Source organism: Leopardus geoffroyi, chromosome B1, assembly GCF_018350155.1.
Source record: "Leopardus geoffroyi isolate Oge1 chromosome B1, O.geoffroyi_Oge1_pat1.0, whole genome shotgun sequence".
In the NCBI taxonomy this organism is placed as follows: Eukaryota; Metazoa; Chordata; class Mammalia; order Carnivora; family Felidae; genus Leopardus; species Leopardus geoffroyi.
Window position 1 is genome coordinate 125,277,551 of NC_059327.1, and position 20,131 is coordinate 125,297,681.

The window sequence follows — 20,131 nt, forward strand, 5'->3', positions numbered from 1 at the left end:
AGCACAGAGCATGATGAGGGGATCAAACTCATCAACCATGAGATCATAACCTGAACTGAAGTCAGACGCTTAACCCACTGAGCCACCCAGGTGCCCATAAAAATATTTTAAAATTAGATAAAGGAAAAATAAAATTAGGAAAGAGTAATAGAGCCAGAATGCCTTTAGACCAAAAAACCTACTCTGAGGTGAACCTCGGATTTAAGTATCCCTTCCTGCAGCCAACACGGGAGAAACCAATCAAATACAAAATATAAAGCATACGTTAAATCTTCGGGGCAATGCTATTCTTGTTTAAACTGATATTGAAGAGGAATTTCCACTATACAGGGTCAACCCCAGAGCCTTGTCCTTAATAACTATTCAAAGATTTGAAATAAATAAATGGATAAATAAGTGATTTATTAATTACAGTCATAATTATACAATCTCAATGACAAATGCAGCAATAAGTCTTAAACACCTATTCCTTATATAAGACTTCAACAGTGCCCAATACCATACTCCCAAACTTTAATTGAGAGCAATTCCATAGTGAGGCCAGAAGGATTCATTATTTGAATTGACTTTGTATGGAGTAGATGTTAAAACAGCTGATTGAGCAAGACACATCTTTCAGGTGCACCTTCGTAACTACTGAGGCAGTGAGTTTAAGATTGCTGCTTACCTGCAGTCAAGTATGGGCCATATATTAAACAGCCAGTTATTGGAAAACTGACCTGCTCTTGAAAAATGTCAAGCAATTTGATACAGGCATGAATGGAAAAAAAGATCACCTCATTCAAATGAACCATTATGTCTTAGTCAGATCAGACTCCATAAAAAAAAGCCAATAGACTGGGTGGCTTAAACAACAGACATTTATTTCTCACAGTTCTGGAGACTGGAAGGTCAAGATCAAGGTCCCAGCCCATTTGTTTCTTGGTCAGGGACCTCTCCTTGTCTTGAAGATGTCTGCCTTCTTGCCACATCTTCACATGGTAGCTAGAGAAAGAGCTCTGGTGTCTCTTCCTCTTATTATAATGAGTCATCCAAACATGGGGTCCTCACCTATGTGATCTCATCTAAACAGAATTACCCTTAAGAACCCCACCTTCAAATAACATCACATTGGGAATTAGTCTCATAATATGAATTTTGGGAGAACCAAAATGACTGTATTTTGTATCAAGTCTTCTCATAACAACTTCATATTTGATTATTTAATATAATCTTTACAAAAATATATATGAATTAGGTGTTATTATATTGATTTTATAGATAGAAAAACTAAAACATAGGTGTTAAATATTTGTTAATATGTGCTAGAGTTTGGATTAGAGCTTGAATCTTCCTGGCTCACGAGACAGGACTCTTTACCAGTTATCTTGATCACATCTCAAATGAGAACCAAATGGAAGGGAGACAATCTATCCCTTTCCTCCAACCATGTCCTAGTGAAAAATCTCAAAAAGGCGCAACTAGTTAGCATTTGAGAATAAAAAAAAATTGTCATGCTCTTCCTCAAATTTCCTGGAGAACCTTGCAAAATGTTAAAAAATGAATGTTTCTAAGCATAAGTGAAAATACTAAATGGGATTGTTGGGTGGCCAATTTTATTCTTATGTAGACTCATGTATATGAAGTGATACATGTAGAAAGCCATTTACTGGCAGATTTGGGAGAAAATAGCAGAAAATACTTATGTATGTATATGTATATACTTCTATACACTTATATGATTATAAGTATTATATATACTTCCAGAAAATTTTTCTATTCTATCAACAAAGGGTAAGAATTACTGTTAAAACTTGTATTATTTCTGGCTATAACAAAATGATTCAGGTACCAGGATTATAAATATGGTCCTTGTCAAGTACAGTAAATTCACCTACAAATATCATTTCAATGGGGAAAAAATTGAGCTTATGGTGCTTTGATATTAAATGTAAAATCTTTATCTTAAAAGAGGACAAATTGAGAATCGCCATTGAAAATGCTTGTCCTGGAGGTAGCCATAAATTTTAGAATCATTCCGTAAGTTAAAATGTAGGCCTAGTAATGGTATTTTGTGGTTCTCACATATTTTGTGATAGTAGCTTTTAACCTGAGTATCAAGTCTTTTATGACGATTACAAATCTCTGACTTTCTATTTTCCTGGTTAAGGCTTTAATCTTGTCAACTTCCTATCCTTCATCCACAGAGAAATATTTTACTTTGGAGTATGTTTGAGTTATAGACGTATTGAACCAGATGTTAACACAAAGAAGAATGTTTCCGTAGCCTCTCTTGGAGTTCAGAGCAACTCATTCATTCATTCATCATACAATAATATTTATGGAGCATCTGAAGCTCCAATTATTCTTTAGAGCAGCTTCATAAATTAAAAAAAGAAACACGGGTATATAACTTGTTTTTCTTTATATCCTTTTTGTTCACTTCCTCGTGTTATGACTCTTTTCTTATGGATACATTCATAGTTTGGAAATTAGGCAAATCTTAGTTGTTTACAATGCATCTTCTCCTTCTCCTCAATTATATGAAAGTTCTTAACAACCAAGTGACTTTATCCAATGGTCTTTATTTTGAAAGGAAGAAGATGCCATTGATAACATGGTTTACCAAATTTCCATGAGTCAGAGAGAAAAAAAGGAAAGAGCTTAGCTCAGATAAAAACTGTATAGCCATCTTCTGTTAATGCATTTATTAATATCTTGTATATTTACAAAATATTTCTGAAGTTATACTTTTAAAATAACCAAAATGATAGTTGCCTATGCTTAGGGTTAATGGGATGTTAGGGTTCAGGAGTAGGAGAGAAACTTTTTTGTGCTGTTTGAATTTTTTATACTGATCTTGAATTACTATTCTAAAAACAAAAAAGAGGGGTGCCTGGGTGGCTCAGTGGGTTGACTGTTTGACTTCAGCTCAGGTCATGATTTTGAGGCACATGAGTTCAAGCCCTTTGTCGGGCTCTGTGCTGACAGCTGAGAGCCTGGAACCTGGAGCCCGCTTTAGATTCTGTGTCTCCCTCTCTCTCTCTGCCCCTCCTCCACTAACACCCTGCCTCTCTCTCTCTCTCTCTCTCTCTCAAAATAAATAAATATTTAAAAAATCTAAAAACACACAAGAGAATTATTTTGTTATTTAATTTTATTTTCTATCTAAATTCATTGAAATATCCCCCCAAATTCTTCAATAAAATAAAGGTTTGCATAATCCAAGTGCAAAATTATATAAATTTTAACAGGAGTCAGAATAAGATAATAATAACCCTAAAACATGCAGAATAAGGATCCCTTAAAATGTTATTTATAACCAAAAATGACTCATTTAAAATTTTTAGGTATTGGGGCGCCTGGGTGGCGCAGTCGGTTAAGTGCCGACTTCAGCCAGGTCACGATCTCGCGGTCCGTGAGTTCGAGCCCCGCATCGGGCTCTGGGCTGATGGCTCAGAGCCTGGAGCCTGTTTCTGATTCTGTGTCTCCCTCTCTCTCTGCCCCTCCCCCGTTCATGCTCTGTCTCTCTCTGTTCCAAAAATAAAAAAATATAAATGTTGAAAAAAAAAATTAAAAAAAATAAAAAAAAAAATTTTAGGTATTAATTCTATATAGAAAATTTGAAATTATTTTTCTTTTATAAAAATATACCCTAGTCTATATCTGTGGTAAAGATATTGAATATAGTGTAGACAAATTCTCTCCTACTTGACAACAAAGTCGAGCTGATGTGTTCATGTAAAGATTTGGAAAGTAATCTGTATTCCTCAGAATTATCTTAAAAGTTTACTTAAATATTTACATTTTACAGGTGAATAATTAAAGGATAAGAAAAAGAAAAAATCTTTAATTTTTCCTGAAATTCAAAATAAGTAAGTCACTTAAATATTAAAATTTATATTTAGAAATGAATTTGAAACAACATGCCATGTGTAAATTTTTAATACAGTTATGTTGAAAAGCATTGAAAGCTGTTTGACAATTTTAACTGTGGGCTTTTTTTTTTTAACATTCATTTATTTTGAGAGAGAGAGAGAGAGAGAGAGCATGAGTAGGGGAGGAGCAGAGACTGAGGGAGACACAGAATCGGAAGCAGGCTCCAGTCTTTGAGCTGTCAGCACAGAGCTTGAATTCTGGGCTTGAACTCACAGACCACAAGATCATGACCTGAGCTGAAGTTAGATGCTCAACCGACTGAGCCACCCAAGTGCCCCTTAGCTGTGGGCTTCTAATCAGAGAAATGTATCCAGCCCTCAAAGACACATTAGTAATTATTTCCCAGTCTTTAAATTGTTCCCTGAAGAAGTAACTTATGGTCACAGTGTTTCAAGTATCGACAGCAAAATGATATGTAGTATCATTATTTTTTGTTCAGATAACCTAAGAAGACTAAATTTATTGTCACTTTGTGTGTGTGTGTGTGTGTGTGTGTTTATTTAGGCTGTATTCACCAGATCACATACAACAATATATGTAGAACTTGAGCACATGAATATCTCTTCTGATAGAAAATATAAAAGCCTCTCTTATAAACAGTTTTCTCACTAGCAGTGGATGCTCTGTTAAAGGGATAGTACTTTATGCACTCTTCATATTGTTTTTTTTGGTCATAATAGATATTATACAGGTTTAGTTTCATTGTAACTGGAATAATATGTTATGCTTCCCTCTTTCCCTCCAGACTTACTTTGAAAATTACTGGGGTCATGTTTCTTAAGTCATTGTAATTGAGAAGACACTGCTGACATTCACCAGGCAGGGGGTGAGGACCCTGGAAGCCTGCAGTGTTCAGAACAGGCCTGTACCATGAAGGCTAATATTCAGGCGGTTCACCTGTATTGGCTCTACTGAAATTCTCCATCACTGGCTGGCACTTCCCTATCAGCCACCCCTGGCCTGTCAGCATTTAATAATCTAGCTACTTGTTGGATAATATCTGGCCTAACAAAGGTCTCTTACATCCAGTTCTAGCAATGACTGGTGTCAATTCTGATTGGATAAAATGACAAAGAATTTGCATGTTCACCCATTGAACAAAAAAAAATATTTTCACAACTGGTAATTGCTTTCAAATGCCCTGTCAGACACTTAGAAACCAGATGTATGCTCATCTTGGGTTCCTTGTGATGTATTTTTATTACTGAAACCACATCATAACAGAATTTATAAATGACACTACACATATAAATACCACCCAGCATATTTGTATGAGTATGGTACCTCATTGTTTTCCACTTCAAAAATAATTGCCACATAAATTCTACTTCAGTTGGAGTTACAGTGCTCTTTCTTTTATAAATATAGTATATTATTAATTGCATTGCTTGTGTTATTCCAGTATCTTCTGCCACCACAGTTTTTCTTCCCCTGTATTCTTTTTGTTTTGAGGTTTATTTATTTTGAGACAGAATGTGAGGAGGAAGGGGCAGAGAGAGAGAGGGACAGAGGCAGAGACAGAGAACCTGCGCTGTCAGCACAGAGTCCCACGCGGGGCTCGAACTCATGAACCCTGAGATCATGACCTGAGACGAGATCATGACCTGAAGTGAAATCAAGAGTCGACGCTTAACCAGCTGAGCCACCCAGGCGCCCCTGTGTGTATTCTTTAATGAAAAGAGCCCTGATCTTCTTTTAAGTCCAAATTCACTCATTTTAAGTGGATAAAAACATCTGACGAAATTTTTGTCTTCTAGTATACTCTTGCCTGATTATGTTTATATTGAAATTCATATTAATCTATTATAAATTACTTCCCTTTTATTTTATATTTGCTTTTATCTTTAATTTAGGACACTATAAATTTTTTCTGTAATTACATTTAGATGTAGATGATATTATTTGTGTATTTCATTTCAAGTTAGTAAATGGGTCATTAGAAATTGTTTTTAAAAATGGGGGAATGGACCCTGAGTCTAATAAGATTAGGAACTACTAGGGTAACTTAATTTATTAAAAGCCAAAGCTCTTTCAAATTAGTATATGAAATAGAAGATCATCTTCGTTGCACAAGAATCTGATTTCCTGTCTTCTGAAGTCATCTTCCATAATAACAGCTAACACATATTGCTTCATTTTATACTATGTACCAAGTACCACTGTAAGCTTTGGGTATACATCAGTGTGTTCAATCATCACAGCAATTTTATAAGACAGCTTTTCTAATTCTCCACATTTTATAGAAATCAAGTTAAGGCATAGAAAAAATTATAGAAATGGAAGGTACTTGACTAAAATACATACGGTGATCAAAAACACTCAAATCTAATGAGTTGGTTAGATTAAGTCATGGCACACAAATGCTCTGAGTGCAACCCAAGAAGTCTGATAAATTTAGATATTAAAGGCAGCAGAGGCTATGGAAACAAGGACTAGGCAGAGTAAAATTTCACAAAGTTGAGTTGAGGATTCTGAGCTTTCCCAGGGGACATTTTCTTACTGTTACATAGGCTACAGGATAAGGATCTGGGCTCCAGGAACACCAAAAGGGACCTAGAAAACAACAGAGCTTTTCACAGTGCCATGTGGCTAGAGTGGCAAAACTAGAAAAACATATGGCTAAATTCCCACTTTAGACCTCTGGTAAATACTGAAAGGTGCCTAAAGCAGGAGACTATGATGCTGAGCCAAAACCTCAGAAACATTTCCTGAAGTACTTGAGAAATAAGGGTGAGCCAGGAGAGGCAGGGAGTGTCAAGCAGAAGAGAAAACCCTCACAAAGTGGGGAGTTGCTACCTAAAACCTGCAGTGGCTTTTCACCTGGGTGCACTTGCCTGCCAACTGGGCCACAACTCAAAACTGATGATTGAGACTTGACTCCCGGTACAGCTGTAGCAGGATTCTTGCGCAGAGAAATGGGACACTGAAGCTCTTCATTCCAGGAAGCAGCTTTTGTTGTGCCTTCATGGGCTCAGTGGGCTAAGACCCCAAAAAGGCTGAACCCCAAGTGCAGTGGTGTGTAGCCTTTTTATGTAATGTCTACTTTTTTGTCTCCCATATATGGTGACAAGTATAGTCTGATTGAACACAGTCAAGTTACAGAGTCGTGTCAGACTTATGTGTACATGTATGGGAGTTGATGGGGCCACATTGCACACTGCCTTCCTTTGTTCTGAGAAGGCCTCCACCACATTACTTGTGGAGGGTCTCTACCAAATTCCTCCTATTGATGCTCGGACCCCCTATTTTGGGTCAAAGAGCATCATCTTAGTTTAGAAGTTTATATTTCCATAATATCATCACATGCATGGCCATTTTCCATTTTGAGTCTCCTGGGTCAAGGATGGTAAAATTAATGGGCTTACTGGTTCCTGACTGGCAGTTTGACTCAACCACACCCTTTTGGAGGAGTGCTGCTTTGTCCTTAGTCTGCCGGGTGGCCCACAGGACACAACTTCCAATAAGGACAGAAGAATTCAGGCCCCTGGGGCCAGGAATCATAGGTACCAGTCCTGTCACACATGTATTTATCATTGACTCAGTACTCTTGTTCCCATATCAGACCTCCACATGGCAAACCATATGGCAATGTGTCACCTATGGCTGTACTTACATCAAAGAATATAGACACTGGCCAGTTTGGATCGGCAAGTTGAGTTTTGTTAATTAGTTGGCCCACACCAGTGGTATCTGTCTTGGGGTGACTCCAAACCTTTAGTCATTCCTCTGTTGGGGAGTACTGTGGGTCGAAACAAGTGTATTGATTCTCCAACTAGCAGATAGAATAGGTGGTCTTATTGTGTATTCAGGTCCCCAGGACCTTTCCCTGACATGAGAAATGTGTATGGTATAGTAAGGTCCAAGCGACTCACTGGCCTGGCCTGGGTCACATGGGTCAAGATTCTAGGTCTACAGAAGGCGTCTAGATTAGACCAATGAAGTATTCTATCCACAAAGGGAAGGTGAGTGCTAACAGAAATCTTTCACCAACCTCACCACCCATTCTGTGGGGGTGGCCTCTGCCAATCCTATGGCAAAAATTAGAGCAATAATTACCATAACAGTGAGAAACAAGGGGTGACAGTGCATCCCAGTAAGGAAACAGATATAGAAAATAAGGACAGTCTATTTGTTCCACTGGACCATCGATTCCTCAAGCTTCTGCCATATGTAGATTAGTCAGTTTCTGGAGTGACTAAAGCAGGGCCGAAGTCTCCCAGAACCTCTGTAGTTATAGATTGTTTCGTATGATGGATCAGGAATACGTTCCCAGTTTCGAGATGCCGGCTTCACTCTGCTGTGGTGAATCCAGGAACCCATCTTGGCCACCTTTACTGAAATAGGGGTGAACAAATGACAGTGAATGGTCCCCTCCAAAAGGGTTCTAGGGGTTGGACATTTAATTACTTCACCCATACAGAATCTTCTGGTTTAAAAAGGATGAGCATCTGTGGTCAGACTCACAGGTAATTGCTCCTTAACCCAGTGGTGTAAGGTGATTGGGTAAAGCCAAGGGTCCCCATCTCTTGCCTTAGGGTTAGATTGCCTATCTCATTTAGATGCCTTGATAATGGGGGAGAGGACGTCCATAAGGGATTCTGGAAGGGGAGAACCCTGTCTGCTTCTTCAGCCTCCCACTGGCAGCTGCAGTCTGCCTCCCTGAAGGTCCCTCATCTCTCCCCACCTAACGTTAATCCTTTTCCTATTAATTCTCCCCATGGAGTAGGGCCCCTAACTGCCCTTAGGGAACATGGATGGTCACCATTCTGGCTTCTTCCAGCTGATAAGGGATGGTAAGGGGGTACAGCAGTTAGAGTTTAGCCAAGAGTCGGTCACGTCGTCCACAGTATGGTTTTACAGGAAGGCTGGCAGGCGTGAGGTGGCACAAACACTGGCAGACACAAAGAGAAAAACACAAAACAAAGATTATACTGACCAAAAAGATAGCATCTTAAGATAATGTCCCCTGTTCTCAAACCAGTCAAACAATCCAGGAGAGACCCTGACTTTGTCCAATTATGTCCGAATGTCATTTACCAGTTCAAAGACTCTGTGAGAATTATTAGTTATATTGAAACAACAAATGTCAAGGAATCTCTCAGAATCCAGGTGATGGCGGAGCAGTGAGTAATCAATGGTGGCTCTATTCTCCAAGAGTTTGGCCCTAACTTTATTTATTTATTTTTTGTTTATTTTTTATTTAAGGCATCTACTGCTTGTGAGATGTTATTTAGAGTTTTGCTGAGTATAAGCAGATAGTTTGCTTTATTTTGAGGTGTAAAACTTTTTCAAGAGTTGGAGGTCCTACCAGAGAGAGTCAAGGCAGCTGTTTATTATTATTACCATTATTCATTTTTGTCATTTTATCATTATTAACAATTATTATCACTATTAATTTGCAAATTTTTAGGTAAGCTGAACCTGGGTATTATTTTATAAAGTAGAGCTTTTATTACTTCTTGTGTCTTCTCCATTTTTTTTTTTATGGGTAGTCCTCTACCCAATTAGGAAAAGTATCAACCTATACCAACAGATGTTGGAATTCCTTTGACCTTGGCCTGTGAGTGAAACTTAATTGCCAGTCTTCCCTGGATAGCCTCCAGGTCCTTGATTGCCTGGGAGAGCAAGTTTGGTTGAGAGGATTGTTTCTAAGACATACTTCACAGGCTGATATTACTTGCTGAACTGTCCTTGACAAATGTTTTCCCAGTAAACATCCTTTGAGCCATTTGATCAGTTTTATCCCTCCCTAAATGAAAGGCTGGATACAGTGCAGTAATGATCTTTTAGCTCTGTGCGCTAGATAATGGTAATTGCCCCTGCTCTCTTTGTAACCATCTCGAGGGTTGGAGACAGTATCCATGAATAAGAGAGACCCCAGTTTATTTTCTTGGGAGGGTAGGTGGGATTGAGTCTCCTTTAATAATTGGTATGGCAGGCAAGCTATCTTCCCGAACCTCAGTATCTATAGCCTACAATATCCAGTAATTTCCAAGAACTTCCACAATTGTTTATCTGTCCTGGAGTTAGCAGCACTATAGTCTCTAATTCAGTTATAATGTCCCTTCTGAGCAAGGGAGTAAGGCTCTCTGGTATTACCAAAAAAGAATGAGAAAAAATGAGTTTTCCCCATATACATTCCAGGGGCTGAGAGAAAAATTTAGTTATAAGGTTTCCGGAGACGCCTCTAATCATTATGCTGCGTTTGGATAGTTGGCCTGAGTAGAAAAGAGGACAGAAAAGGTGGCTCCAGTTTCAAGAAGGGAATGAACTGGCATTTAGTTGGCTGAGCAAAATAGTGACTAATTTCCAGAGTTACTCGAGGCTCCAGGCTTCCAATAGATAGTTGGTTCCAGGGAGCCACCCCAAAGAACCCCAGGCCCCATCAGTCCCTTTTAGGGACACTTGATTATCTGAGCCCTCACAGATAAAGGTCCTCAAGGGCACTCAGACTTCCAGTGATTGTTTCCACATTAGGGGCATGGCTTATGGGGCTTTGACTTCTGTTTTCTCTTCTGAGGGCAGTCTCCTTTCCAGTGCTCTGATTGGCCACGTAAGTGGCATTTGGTGCCAGGACCTGTGGAAGTCTGATCTGACATAGTGCATAAAAACATGACTAAGGCCTCAGATTTTTCTTAAGCCTCCTTTCCTGGTTTTTTTTTTTTTTTTTTTCTGTTTTTTTGTTTTCTGTTGTGTTTTTTGTTTTTTGTTTTAACTTTCTTTTGCCTTCATATTTTGTCCCAAGCCATTTCTCTCCAAACAACAAGTCTCATTTAGGACAAAATTACTTTCTTTTACCCTCAACAAAAATGTATTCCCATTTATTATATCTTTCTTACGTTATCTCCTACTTTCCTACATATAGAGTTGCTTTACTTATTTCCATCAGTCTTAAGGACACTTAGAATTTTAACTCTTAGAAACCTGTTTCCAATTGAGGACTTACTAATCAAGTGAGAAGTGTTTATATTAGAATTTTTTACATGGCAAATTCATGAATCAATTAAGCACAAACCATGTTTTCCAATAGACCCAAATAGCCTTAGTTTCTTTGCTACAAGAAGTTAAAAGCACAAACCCGTGTTCAGTAATCAAAGCTTTAGCATTCCATCCTATTTGGAAAAGATCTAGATGTCCAATGAATTTAATCTCATTTATCATGCAATCAAAACTTTAAAGTTTCATGTTACCAGGACTCTGAAAACTATCTTCATGAGAATTTTGAGAAAGACAAAGTTAACCATCATTTTAAGCCATCTTTTTTGCTAACAAATTGCAATAGAGTTAACATAAGCTTATTTGACCTTTAGTAAACTTGGTGGAATAAAAGTTTCATATTTAATGCTGATAAAGTTAAACACAATTCCTACAAACTTAAGTTAGTTTAATCACTGAATATGTTTTGCCTGTGTCCGCATAAACAGCAGTCAATTTTCCCCATCGTCAGTTTTTGCCTGGGACACCAGTGGGGGAATCTGAAGTGGGTGGTCCAAGGGGATGCTGTTTGCTCCTTGACCTCAAGGGTAGGAGGAGCCTACGGTGCCTGAGGCACTGAAGATGGTGTAGGAACCAGGTATGTATGCCACCCCAGGTGGTGCAGAAACAGGAGGGGGAGGGGAAGGCAGAAGGAGTGAGGTGGCTTCAAGGGGCCTGGAAGCAGATAAGCCAGAGGGCAGAGAAAGAGATCTCTTGGTCCTAAAGCCTGCCAGCTTGAATAGATGAGCAGAGGCAGATTTTTGTTTTTGCACCAACAAGTGGAATTAGGCAGTCCATGTTGGGCTAGAGAAGACAGGGAATTTCCCCTAAACAAGGAGTTTTGGCAGCTTCTTGGGAATACTCCTTAAAGTCTCCATCCTGGGGTAGACTAAGTAGAGACACTTGGCTCTAATCATTACAGTCATTGACCCAGGAAATGAATGAGAGAGAAGCCCTCACATACATTTAGAGTCCCCTGTCCACTTCATTCATACACAGTCACACAGTGATTCCAACCAGCCACCCAGCACCCAGCACCTTGGAGTTGTGGTTTCATCCCTTATTCTTTATGGAACTACTCAGGCAACTCTGGGAGGTAATCAGGCTTCCCTTCTGCCTCTTAGGGGCAGGTCTACCAAAACGAACCCCAGTTCTTACCAGCCTGAAGGGTGGCACTCCCTGAGCTGGTTCCTGGGCCCCACCAGGTTCTGTTGTGCATCTGAGGTCTTTGTCCTGGCATGGTGGGAAGGGCTAGTCTCCTTTGGATCAAGTAGTTCCATGGCTCCAGATGAGATCGCTTTGCCCTCTAAGGTTCACACCCTGGCTACAAAGGAGGTGGAAATGCACTGTCTACAAATCCCAGACGCGAGTCCCCAAAAATGTAGAAGGATGCTCACAGAGAGATGGTACACCAAGGCTCTTCTGTCCAGGAAGAAACTTTATTCATTGTGCCAGCCTGGGTTCAGTGGGTTCATACCCAAAAAACTGAGCCCCGAGCACAGTGGGGTATAGCCTTTTATGCAATTGCTACTTTTTTATCTCCCATGTGTGGTAACACGTATAGTCTGATTGGACACAGTCCAAGTTACAGTGTTGTGTCAGAGTTATGCACATGTGTAAAGGAGTCGATTGGGCCATGTTGCACATTGCCTTCCTTTGTTCTGAGAAGGCCTCCACCACATTCCTTAAGGTAGGGCTCTACTACACTGTCACTGTTCGAGGACAAGGACACTTTGAAGTGAAAACAGTTACAATAAATGAATCTATGTCTCTGTGGTCTCATTGAACTATTGTCTTGCTGAATTTTTCTGTCCCCTTTGCGTTCCTCTCTACTTTCCATGCTCTGTCCTTTCCTGCTGTACAAACACAGGAGTTTGCTATTTGTGAATAAGAAAAACAGCTTAGATTTGTTGATTTTTTCTATGTTCTGGCAATATTCTAAGCACCTTTTTTTTAAGTTTATTTATTTAGAGAGAGAGAGGTAGAGAGAGAATGAGCAGGAGTGGGGCAGAGAGAGAGAGACAGAGAGAGAGAATCCCAAGCAGCCTCCACACTCTCAGTGTGAAACCCAACATGGGGCTCCAACTCACAAACCATGAGACGGTGACCTGAGCTGAAACCAAGAGTCAGACACTTAACCAACTGAACCACACAGGCGCCTCTCTAAGCACTTTAAATATAAAAAATAAATTAACTTCAAAGCAACACTACAGAGTAAAAGCTACTATTATTCTTTTACATGGATGTTGAGATTGAGCACAAAGAAGTGAAGTAACTTGCCTGAAGTCAAAAGCTTCTAAGTAGCAAAATTGACATTCAGGGCAGGAAACCTTACTCAATGTTTGGTGCTCACAACTAGTAACCATTACACTGAAAACCCACAAATGTCTGAACAGAGATGATTGGAAGAGATAATTTTAATATGTGGAATAAATAAGGAAAAAAATATAGTATTACAATCTCACTGGCCATGAAATCAGGACATTTCCTGTGTAGCTGAAAGAAAAATCCTCACTCCATGTGCTATAGATTTAGTCTATTAACCAATATTACATTTATCAATTTCCCTATTAAGTCAGAGCTTATTCTGGACAATCAAGCAATATTGTTTTTTAGTCAAATAGAGAGTCATTTTTCCAAAGGCATTTGAGTTAGGCATTATCCATTTGGAATCCTTATTTTAGTACATACTTGTTCATGTGACACTGGGCAACTTAGTCTCACTGAGCTCTGATTTTCTTAATTGTAAAAGGAGAAGAATAACAATAGATTTGTTGTGGGGATTCAATAAAGTAATACAAAAGAGACATTTAGCCCAGTCCCTATCATAAGCACTCAATACAGAACAGCTATTTTATTATAAGTGGGTAGATAGGTACACACATAAGAAGCTAGAGATTTTTCAAAGGCAGAAACACCAGTAAAAATAGAACATCTTTTAAATGCAATATATTTTTGCATGTTTTTCCTCTAGAGAAATAAAGAAAAATTTCTGGGTTTATGAGTTATAACAAGTCTAATATAAACAGTGATATTTAGAACTATGATGTTCTCATATCATGATAATCATACTTTCCAGGAATGTGTAAGGATCCTTTTATGTTCCCTAGTCAAGCTACAGCTAACAAATTAGCAAGTTTGAAAGAAGCATAACTGCTAGATAGAAATATGGCTGTGGAAGCATAATTCCTTAAATAATGAATTTAGCACCCTCTCCTAAACACTCTTGCTTTGTTTTAACATAATTGCCTCTCTTTTTACTTCTTTAGTTTTCTTGAGAAGCTGGAGAAACGCAATAGAAGATGTTACATGAATATTTTGAAAGAATGCCAATGACTAAAATGAAATTCAGTCCATGCTTAATGTATTTCTTTCATATTTTTATTATATTTGTCGTTTCAGATGGAGAGCCTAAGGTATAAAAGACTTGCTCTATGTCACATACAGTGCTAGGAAACAAAGAAGAAGTAAGTTTGAATTAGCCATAACCTCAGCCCTCAAGGAGCTCTTATTCTAGCAATGCAGACAGGCACACACATGAAATGATTACAGAAGTGGGTGGGAGAGTGACTGTAATGGAAGAGACTAATAGGGTGGGTTTTGGACATTCCAAAGAAAAGGCACCAAAGTTATGGAGGAATCAGAAAGGCAAGCCAGCAGACCACAAGACCGTCTTTATTTAAAACGCTTCCCTGTCAAGAGATACTCAGATGCCTTTAAACCTGAGTCTCTATACATTCATTTTTACTACTATAAGGAAAAGCTCTTTAGCATTTCGTTTAGATGTTTCAGCTCAGGAAAGAGAGTTAAAGAACCTTTCAAGCCATTTAGTCCTTCTAGGTTCTCAGGGGGAGAAAAGATGATCTCAAGAAAATCAGTAACGCACTTTGTTCATATGTCTCAAGTGCTCTCTTTATGGTGTTCTTCCCAATAAATATGTTTGGTTACTATTCCAGGGTCTGTGCTGTGTTCAAAAACATAGTCCCTACTTGGGCATTTTTCTGTGGGTTATCGTCAGTTCCTGTTGCCAAACTGCTTTTTTTTTTCTAATTAGGAAACTTACTTGAATATAGTAAATAGGATACGAAAACAATTTCATTTCTATTAGAATATCTTATTAAGCTTAATGATTAGGTGTGTGGAAGGAAATTCTCACATGACAGATTTCACCACATAAAATATTAAAACTTCCATATTAAACGTAATAGTACAAACAAAATAAAGCTGAAAATGACAGATGTCCTCTCTACAATCCTCCAGTCTACCAGCTCAACTATGGAATAGTGCAGGGAAGGAAAGGGATAAACAGGTGGAGCGCAGGAGATTTTTCAGTCAGTGCAACGATTCTGTGTGATATGGTAATGGTAGACGCATGTCATTGTACAGTTGGTAAAATTTATAGAAACCTTATTTAATCTATAGACTTTATTTAGCTAATAATAATGTATCAATATCAGCACATCAATTACAACAAATGAACTACCATAGGATGTTAATAACAGGGGAAACGGGTGAGTGTAAGGCGGGTGTAAATGAATTCTCTGAACTTTCTGCTCATTCTTTCTCTAAAACTACTATATAAACTACTCATAAACTACTCTAAAGGACAATGAAAAGAACATGACAAATGGGGATGAATTTTTTGCTAGAAATTTATAATGAACGATTAATATTCTTAACAAAAAAGATAAAGAAATCAATGACTAAAGTAATTAAAATTTCAAACATACTGAGGACATAAATAGATAAACAAAACAATAACAAACATGTGAAATATATTGACATCATTAATGATCAAAGAAATACAGAGATTTTATGCCCTTTTTACTTACCTATTAAAGATTTTTTTTTAAAAAACCACTAACATTCATTGTAGTAAAAGGTGCAGGCTAATGGGCATTTTCAAATTTTTAAGAAAAGTACAAATTAATCTTAAAGAAGCTGAGAAAGCAATGTGTTAATACATATAAAGACCCTTTGACTCATTCATTTATGCATATGCTCCTTCCTTCATTCATCCTTCAAATGCTTGTAAATACTCAATGAATTTATAGTACTAAAAACGCAGCAGTAAGTATGGCAAACATTTTCCCCTGACACTATGAAGCTTAAAGTTTAGTGGAGAAGACGGACATTTAAAAGGATTCAAATAATTGTTCTTGTTACGATTGCTATGAAGAAGAACTACAAAAGGGCTTGACTTTGTCTGTTTTGTCATAGAAGTTGACGTAGAGTTGAAACTGAGACTAGAAAGATTCCCTGGAGTTAATTAGGTGAAGGAAGGGTGACTCATTCCAACAAAATAAGAGCATGATGGAAACGCCAGAGTATGGAGAAGCCTGGTGAATTCAGGGGAATTGAAAAAGCCTGGCACAACAGAAGCAGAGAAAGCTGCATAAGGAGGAGGGCACAGTGACAGTCTTTGAAGGGTCAGGGACCGATGCCAACAGTCTCCCAGCAATCGGACTCAAGAGCCTTGAGAAGGGAAATCAGTGAGTTTGGTGACTCTTGTAGCACATGAGTACTGTTCGAAGGTCATCATAATGGGCATGGAAACATAAAGTATATTTTCCAGCCTAATCCCCATTATTCAGAAGCTCAGCCTGTCTAATTGAAACCCTCTGGGCAACTATGTGCCTATACCAGTACAGAAATAATGTGATCCTGCAACAAAAAAGGGATAGGCCACAGTCCTGTCGAGAATGGGTCTAAGACGCTGGGGTGCCATGTATGAGGGAGACGATGCATCACTGGCTGTGTGTGACACGTTAGGAGAGGGGAGTGTTGTTAGGTGGGTGGGACCTGGAGGCCTCAGAGAAGTGATGTCAGAGCCCGGAGTGCTTGGTACTGCCTCCCTGAACACACCCTGCTGAAGGATTTTTTTTTCTTTATCTCGTGCTGGATTTGCATGTAGGTTCTTTAAATGACTTAGGTGGTGAAAAGAAAAACTTTATTGTAGAAGATACATGACACTTGCAATTAACAAACTAATGATTTAACTGGGCCACGGGCTTCTAAAAATGGGAAATGAAGCAGGGTAGTGACATGTTTATATGTGCCAATTGTTCTATTTTAGAGCTTGAATATTGTACTTTCTTCTAATATTTTATTTTGCAGAAGAAATATTCTGAACTACTTTGCTTATCCTGTTCCAGATGGCCCTTTATCTGGTATCGATCAGTGATGAGCAATGCCTGATTTGCAAATGACATATTTTTGTTCTCTCATGTAGGCATTTGTAGCTAAACCCAGACCCAAACTACCATTTATAACATTCATCAGCAACCTTATACCCCTACCCATAATCGAAAGATGTGGAGGTAACAATGCCCAAGTTCCAAATAAAAAAATGGAAAGTATGGTAAGAATAAGTCAAAGTAGTACAGAAAAATTACACTTTAAAAATCAGATATTAAGAAAATGTACAAAAATAAAGTTTTAAAAAAGAACAATTAACACTGTATAATCTCTCACCAGGTACCACTCACCATTTCAAAAACATAGTTGCATGATTGTCATAAAAGTCTAACAGCTTCTCTTCAGGAGTTTGTTCTCAAAGCCTCTATGAGAAGAGTGGGCCATACATCTCTGACTGCAGCTCACGGTGCAATATAAGGAAGTCCCAGAAGGACTTCTCTGTTCAAAGTCAGAAATGAAAGCTTGGGTATTTTCTTCGGATGGTTACCCAACACACTGGGTTTTGAATTTGGTGTTATTTTTTTTTTTTTTCCCTCTCAGCAGGGGAGTGTGTGTGTGTACTTTTTACACTTGCTTTTCTATTTTTGTTAACGTGGGTTGTTTTTTTTTTTTTTTTTAATTATACATAAAAAGAAATCTAGAAGGGCAATCTGGTAGTTATTTGTCAGGCAAATTTAATGTCAAGCATTACTGAACAATCGCCATCCTTGACTGTTTCTAGGTGTGGTGGTAGGGCGTCCAGCCTTCCCCGGAGAGGAACTCCAAGATGGATGAAAGGCAATTACTCCTTTCAAGCAAAGTCAATCTCCAGACCTTTCTGAACTGAAATCACAAATACATCTTAAATTTCCAGACCGAGCCCCTATTGTTTTGCTTGGGGGACACAGCTGAGTTCCCCCAATCCATTGTATTCAGCATCCCTGTTTGCATTCAGACTGAGAAAACCAGAGATACGAAGGGGTGACAATTCATTCATTTAAATCTTAGCCCTGAAAGTAACATTTTCAGCAAAGTATTCAGGCATCGCCTTAAGAAATTATTGAAAAGGCAAAACACTAGGGGTTTTAAGGTTAACAGTGCCACCTAAATAGGAGTTGGTGCTGAATATGGGAGCTTTTGCTTGAAAGGAATTGATGGCACAGAATTATGACCTGCGTGCGGGCTGAGTGACAACTTAAACAAAGAAAGCTGCTATGCTTAATTTGAACGGATTCCATGAACGTGTTGTGGTATTATGAACTTGTTTATAGTAATAACACTAATGCATCTGCTCCATCTTTGTGCAGTTACCTAGACTACATTGTTTGACACCACCATTCTGCACGAACCTCCATCTGCTGAGATAGGTCTGTCATTTTTTTCACTGTAACATAATGTGACAGAGGCTTCATTTACCTAAACTTATCTTGGCAACTTGTACTTCATTAAAGAGAATCCTGCAAGCACCAGTTAAAGCTTTCTTAGCTGGCCATGCATAGCCAAGCTTCATAAATCATTCTTTCACTTTCCATTTTGCAGCTTCTGGAAAGGTAACATTATTGAATTCAGATCACTGGAAAAGAGCAGTACTAAAATGTTTATTGACCAGCTTTTAGACACTGAGCTCTGCTTTGAATGCAGGCAGTCATATTAACCAAAGCTTTTGAATGTAAAACTCAAGTCACTAATACGGTTTATACTGAGCTATAAATACGTCTTACAAGAGCCACTTTAGCAAAGTTGGTATTAACCTAGCGAAGAAAATATTTTTGGCCCTTGGTTCCCTGTTCCTTAGTGTCTAACCTCCTTAACTTTATTTGTGCTAATTTAAAAAAGATGTTTATAATATCATTTACCTATCAGCACCAACTCTAAACACTGCATCGGGTAGGTAACAAAAACTACACACTAAGTCCCCTTTTTGTTCATCCCTTAGTGGCTTTGCACTCTACAAATGTCTGTGTGTCCAGTTTGTTCAACTGAGAATCAACAGCTGAAACTTCCTCGGCAACACGTTCAGGGTCAAATTAGCCTTTTGCTAAAAGGTACCAAGGACAGATCTTTTATCCAATAGGCTTGCAAGCATATTTGTGGAAGCATTATCATATTTATGCTTGCAAATTTATGGTCTTTCTTTGAGAGTGTTGAAGATTTGCCATTATGGAAAAAGGAAAGGACCTTGAAAGCCAGAAATTGTATGAGGTTTGTTCTTCTGCGGAAAATAATTATTTTAATGTATTTAATACATTACTCTGGCCAAACAACAAGTACTTTATTGCACCCTTCACCCGCTGCCCTGGAGCTCTTGAAATCAAGTGTTTTAGATGACTACATGGCAAGTAATTATGGTTTATTTACTTTGGGTCATTTAGGTGAAACTCTATTTTCTGCTGTATGTGTGTCAAGTTATCTGCAATATATCTGTATTCTTATTGACAAAATGAATGGAAATATGGTTTTTACTCTGTCCATTTTCAAAGCAAACAATTATAATATGATTTTAAAGGAAATCTCTAAAATATAAATTGGAATCATCTAACATTTTTATGTACATAAAGTAATTTTAAAACCAAAAGACTTTCGAACTGTAAAATTATAGAAGATCTGGCTCGTTTGGCATTTTACCTACACATGGTAGAGAACAGGCTCTTAGTTTTAAATGATTTGCCCAAGTTCACTGAGCAAGACAATGGCAAGAATGGAACTCATAAGATTCTGACCACAATTACATTCTGACCTGGCTTATTTTAAATGCTAAGGTACATAACAATATAAGGAATAATTTTCATGTCTTAAAATGAGGCTTTGATAAGGAACATCAATTGTAGACATATATATTTATAATAGAAAGTTTATTTGCAACTGATGGATTCTCAATTATCACAGCAAAAGGATGTCAGACTTACATGCAGAAATTACTCCTCGTTCCCCAGGCTACAACTATAGACACTTGACTTTTATCGTGATAGAGAAGGTATGGTTTCTACTATTGCTTGATGCAATAGAAATATAAAAAATAAATGTCGCAAAAGGTCATATCTCTCAGTTGATTTCTGTGTAT